The sequence below is a fragment of the Cupressus sempervirens genome, chromosome 7, assembly GCF_028749045.1.
Source record: "Cupressus sempervirens isolate cs-2001-9-10 chromosome 7, ASM2874904v1, whole genome shotgun sequence".
Taxonomy (NCBI): domain Eukaryota; kingdom Viridiplantae; phylum Streptophyta; class Pinopsida; order Cupressales; family Cupressaceae; genus Cupressus; species Cupressus sempervirens.
Genome location: NC_143124.1, coordinates 453,277,498 through 453,284,405, shown reverse-complemented (window position 1 = coordinate 453,284,405; position 6,908 = coordinate 453,277,498).

Below are 6,908 nucleotides of genomic sequence, written 5' to 3'. Positions count from 1 at the left end.
ATTTGAGAATAATTTTTTTGGGCAAAAATTGTCTTGGATAATTGCATTGATTTCTTGAGGACTTCAACTTTATTCTGATGATTTCATTGGATAAAGGAGACATTGTCTTCTTCATGGCCTTAAACTCTCTAGCCATATTTTTCTCGAGTTTAGCAAGTGAAGAAGTATTTTTCTCAAAGAATATAGTCTTTTGGGGCTTATACCTTAAAGATGTAATTGTTGGCATTGGAATAACAATAACTTGTTGTAAAGGTACTAGATTCAATATGGGCATTTGATTGGGAAAGGTAGATGCTCCTACTAGAAATTGTGGTATGGCTATTGTATTATTCAAAGTGAATGAAGACACAAAGTTCCTTCCACCATGGGTATCTACCTGCTTCGTGAATTACCAGTCTCTTTAAAGACCTTTTCAATGGTATCAATGTCTCTAGGTGGGAGCCTTCTTAGAAAAATAAAATTTAGTGAATCCATTGTTCCCAAATAGTTCTGGATGACAACCTCTTGTGGAACAATGTAAGGAAACTCCATTCTTTGATACATTTTCATAGAAGTGGTGATTAAACTATGAAATAGTCTCATGGGGATCACTCTTAATTAAGATGAATGGATGATGTAGGATAGTTGGATCAATATAGACCTTGAATTATGCCAGACACTTTCTCTCAAAAGAGTTCCAATCCCTTATTGATGCTAGTGGTAGATTGAGGTGCCAATTGAATATGGTTTCCCCCAAAGTGTAAGGGAAAAGGTGATAGACCATGTCCATATGTTGAATCTAGTTTCGATTATAGATTTCCTTAAAAAATTTAATATGATCTTCTGATGTTCATGATTCTTCATAGATGAACTATGGGCAAAACTTTTCATAATTTTTGGGCAAGTCGTGTAATAGACTAGTTTGGTTCAAAGGTGAACATTGGGCATTGAAGAAAGCCATGGTGCATAATGATGGGAATGTGTGAATTAGAATGTAAAGTGGATGATGATGATGGAATTTTAAATGTGAATGGATAGAGCCTAGGTATCCCTTTATCATTGTGAGGATAGAAAAAATGACTAAGTCCCAAGAACTTGTGTCCACGGGATGAAGACCTTAAAGCTCGCTGAAATGTAGATTGTGGGTTAGAATCTTCTAGTTTGAGTTTACTCTAAAAAGAATACCTCCAAAAAGTCCATCTTCAAAAAGCACACCCTAAAAAAGTGCACGTACACACCTTCAGATAGGGACAGACTTCAAAAAAAATTGAACTTCTAAAAACTTAAAATTTTTCAAATAGCAACTTTGGTTTTTGGGTAGAATGGTTAAAGGCCCTCCTTCTAGTGTCACTTTTGTTGAGCTTTCATTTTGCATGATGCTCAATGATAGAGATCCTTTTGAACCCCTCTCTTCAAAATTTAATTAAAAACTAACTCCAAGGTTTCGGGTGGGATTTCAAACCTGCTAGGCTCCCTCAATTGAAGATAAATGTGTATGTTTACAAGGAGGCCTTTTCTGGTTCAAACCAATCTTGGACAATCTATTACTATTTGAAATGTAACTAGAAAAGAGATATATATTTTTATTTTTTGTTTTATGATGAATGCAATTTATCATTGCAACTATATGAATTCCTATTTTAACCAAATATTTGAAAAGCAAATAAAAAAGATAGAGTAACATGAGATTTAAGGAAATAATTGAAAGGGAAATTCCTAATAGACATAAACTAAGGTAAAAAAACATCTACAAATTAAATTATCAATAGGATTAGGTAAGAAACCAATGAAATCACTAGTAAATTTGGACTCAATTTTTAACAAATTTTGGTCAAAATTTTGATGCAAGTTGGTGGAAATTTCAACCAAGTAGTTCATGATAGCTTTTCTTGTCAAAATTTCAATCAATACATTCGTCAAAAAATTTTAATTTTTGCTAGCTCTAATTTTTCATTGTTGGTCAAAATATCCACCAATGTTTGGTCAAAAAAATTTAGAATTGGTGGAAATTTCGACCAATTCTTGGTAGAAAACTATCAAGAATTGGTCAAAAAAAATTTATAATTGGCAAAAATTTTGACTAAGTTTTGGTAGAAAACTATCAATAATTGGTCAAAATTTCCACCAATTTTTGGTCAATTTTTTTTTATAATTGGTGGAAATTTCAACCAATTCTTGGTAGAAAACTATCAAAAATTGGTCAAAATTTTCACCAATGTTTGGTCAATTTTATTTTTTATGTTGTATCAAGCAATTATTTCTTATCCAAGCCATTTAATTTGCAACCTTTTAAATCTCTACAAAGATAAAGTTGGAGCAGGAGAATTTTTCTTCTCAAAAGCATCCTCTAATTGTAAAGCATCCATTCCATTATATGTTGAATAAATGGACACTTTACAATCAGAGGACACCTTTGAGAAGAAAAATTCTCCTGCTCCAACTTTATCTTTGCAGAGATTTAAAAGGCTACAAATTAAATGGCTTGGATAAGAAACAACTACTTGATACAACATGGAACAATTGGACATTTATGCATAGGACACAAATTGAGTGGATAAAAACATGAAATACTCCCATGAGTAAACAACTATGGTAGCAAGAAGGTGTAATCTAATAAAGTAATTATAAGTCCTCCAATATTTATTATCTATTACAAAGCATTTAGAATCTCAAGAATGTTATAACTATTAATGCACATGTAGAAGGTAATGGTCGAGATTTAGAGTATGGTACAATACACCTAGTAGAAAACAAGGGGATGACTAAGAGTCAACAGGTCAAGCAATTCTAAATACCCCATTTTATCATATCAAGTGACTGAGTATATGTTCCCCATCATGAATCTAGCATTAAGACCACCATGGTTAAAATGACAATAGACAAGAAAAATCTATTGTAATTTACACTATTATCTAGGATTTTTCTAGTGTGAATGTACTTCCTTATGGTGCTTCATGATTCTCTATCTTAGGAAACCCTATTATTTTGACTAAAACTTTCAATAGGAGAGAGTAAGCCAAAAACACATAAAATTGCTAGGTGTGCTTCTGTGATACTAGGTACTTATAGGAAACCAATCCTTTATTCTGAATTTTGTAATAATGTTTATGTAAAGGCCTACAATGTACTATTAGGTTGTGCTCAGTTGATAGTGGTCAAAGGCAACCACAATAGGAAGAAGGATATACTCCTATTTGGAATTATAGACTAGAAATAAACCAGAAAATAAGAAAGAAACCAACTTCATCAATATAGGCAGACTCTAAATCTAAAGTTGAGAACCCTAACAATGGAAATCAATAGCCTATAGAGCCAAATCATAAAGAGATTGTGAAGGTAAAATCATGCTTCAAGATGTTATGGACTCCCATCAATAATTTGTTGCATTTGCAAATAAAAGAGCACAAGGTGTTGCAGACAAATAGAGGAAAGTAGAAGCCTTGCAAAGAAATGACAAAAAAAGAAAACTCTAGATATATTGTGTCTATTTTGACTATCAATGTGTCAATAAAATTACTCTCCTAACTTAATAGAAAAAAAAATTCAAGGATTAAATAGTCAAGGACATACTAGCCAAATGTATCTAACATGTCAAGGCCAATGTAGGGTCAATTCCCTTAATTCCATCTTTCAACTGGGCATTTGGAGTTGCTCTAAAAATTCCTAATCCCTTCAACTTGATGATCTGAACTTTGAAGAGAAGTCATTTTAGGAGCAACATACTTTCATTTTTTTAAAATGACTAAATTTTATGGTAAATCCCAAAAAGATGCTTTAGTTACAATACGTTACAAAAGAAAGCAACATATATTCAACAGACTCAAAAAATGATCATCTAAAGGAAGAAGCTTCAAGTCCCTTACTTTCATTCCATGTGCCTGATCACCAAAATAATAGTCCTAAACATATTATTTTCCCTCAACACCTCAAATTTGAGCATTAGTTACCCAAACCTCAAATTCATCACTACAGAAGTAGATTAGAACTGTTGACTAAAAGACTAGCCACTATAGAAGTTTTTGTCTTTTCATTTAACTCTTACAAGTTGAATAGAAAATTATGAATTTCTAGTTCTTTTCATTATAGAAAATTTTTAATCTACATCTTCTTTTCTTTTGCAGATGGTACCAGTAAAGCTAAAGAGGCTGAAAATAGCAACACCAAAATAACAACCACGAGCATTAGTATTATGTTTCCAAATTAGTAAACCACATAGATATGTTTCAATGCATCTTTCTTTATCTAGAGAGACTTCAGTATTTCAAGGTGCTATAAACCTCTCCCCATCTTAAGGTTATCTCAACTAATGTCTACAATCTTGTTTCACTAAGCATACTTGACCATTTATAATCGATATATTAAGCATATTCTGGAAAAAGAAATCAACTTAATTTCTTGAATTGCTAACAGAAACATAGGAGCATGAATCATCAGTTACTTGGCCAGCATGATGTTTCATTTTCTTGATTTGCAAAGCTTCTAAAGAATTTGTTCTCAACCTTCTAGTCTCAGATATAGAATTTGTGTTTGCCAATGATGGGTTGGTAGGATTCAATAGTTGAAAATTTAATAGCTTCAACTCCCTTTCAGTTGTAAATACTACAAAATGTTCCCTACTTCCAAAGGATTTTGGAAGAGGAGCTACTATTGGCAGAGATCTTACATCAAACTCATTGAGAAAAACACCAAGACTTGTACCAATTGCAACCAAGTGGGGCTGAAGAGAATGTACAACCATACAATATGCCTATGAAGAATTTATAACAGATTAGCTTCACCAAATATGATTCTAATTTCTTAGAAATTTGACTTACTAAATAATGAAGGGTAACAATTAACACATTATTGATAATATGTAATAATCAACACAACCTGAAAATCAGGATAAAAGAAAGATTGTAAAAAAATAAGAATATGCAAACCTAGGACTAGATGAAATCCTAATTGCTCTATATTTGGCGATTCAGCTCTCCATGGATCTGCCATTTGCATAAATCGGTCTTCTTATATTTCTAAGGGTTTTTGTAGGGTCTAGCAAGTAATAGGGAAGAATTTTTGCAAAGTAATTTGTTAATTTAAATATTTACTAAGATCTAGCCTAGATTAAAAGACCTGCATTCTTAGGTTTTGGATAATTGGATAAACTCTTTAAAAGAGGAAATATGCTAGGAGGTTTTTTAACTTTTATACTCAAATTTGAAGCTCTAGAGTTCAAAGAATGGATAATGGAAAATGGGCCTTGGGTTTTCAAAGGAGATTTATCTTGTGCATGAAAACCATGTTATCCTTCATTCCCCTCTACATTCTTCAAGGGGTGTGGTGTGTCTTCCTTGTCACCCTTTCCTATTTCAGAATTGATTGACTACATGCACTTGGCAATGGCCTTAGTAAATATAATTGCAATTTTGATGAAATAATATTCTACCAAAGCCCTATCCTTATGTGTGTCTATGTGGAAATGGACCTCTCCAATAGTCTCCCTGTTGACACTTTGCTAAAAGTTGGCAATTGTTATTGGACCTAGTCTATGGATTATGAAAAGATACCTATTCAATGTAGGAGATGTTTCTCAACTAATCATTTCAAAACCCAATGTTAAAGATCACCAACCACCAAAGAAACATGGATTCAAGAGGGAAGCTGATATGATGAATTGAGGTTGAGCCCCAACACCATGTTGCTCCACCTAGTGCTCAGATTTAAAAGGTTTATCTCATATATCTTTGACTTTTCAAGCACACATAATGTTAAGCCTCATCCTCTCACAGATGGAAATTCTTCTCCTGTTGAATATCCTTCACATGGATCTCAAGTATGTGAGTATATGGTTTCTTATGATGATAAATCCAAAGTAGATGACTCAGTCACCTCAATAGTTTCTACAAAATTAGAAATCTCTCTAACACCACGAGAAACTCTAATTGTTAGAAGTTCCCAGGCTTGTTCAAAGGAATCCTTTGTTACTTTCTAGCAAGAATGGATAGATGTAAGGAGAATGAAAAATCTCACTAACAAAATCTAGACATCCAATGTTGCTAAGGTCATCAAGTAAACAACAAAATAAGGATGAAATGTGTACTTTGGTGCACCCATATCTATGGGATGGGGTTTCTTTGTTACTTCTAGAATGAACTTCTAGTGCACCTCTATTAGAGGGTCAATGTGTACCATCATTTTTTTATGCATTCAATACATGGGACCAGACCCTTTATCCATAACTCACTAAACACACACACACACACACACACACACACACACACACACACACACACACAGATTTTATAGTAAGTTTTCATGGGTTTTATTTATTTTAGGCCATATTTGCAAAACAAAAATACAGGAATATGAATCTAGATACATGTATTAAGGGATAATTTTAAAAATTAATCTTCTCAGTATGCACAAAGGGGGATTGAAGTTTTACACCTAAAAGGTTTGATTGTGGACCCATGTCCAAATCTCCAGCATTTCTAATTATTAGACTTAATTTAGTTAAGAAAAGTTTTTACATGTGCATAAAAATTTAAGAATAGTTGATTTTTCTCCCAAATATAACTTTAATTTTCTTTAACCAATGAACCTCTTCTTGTTTGAGAACCATTTTGAATTTACAATTATATAGCTTGATAGATATCAAGAGTTGTTCTCATTTTGTATACTCCAATAACAATTACATTTTTTATACTCTAATAACAATTACTTTCAAAAACAAAACAAAAAGAATTTCAAATCATTTCATCATTTCCAGCATTTCATATTAATGAACCAGTCAGAATTGGGACCAACATCCTTAGAAGTCAATTTATAATCACTTATTGATCATGAAACCTAGTAAAACAAAGAATTGTGTTTGCTTGCTAACTAGTATATATATTGGAAATGCTTTATTAACAAATAGAAATCATAATTTTTAGATGCATTTGAAACTA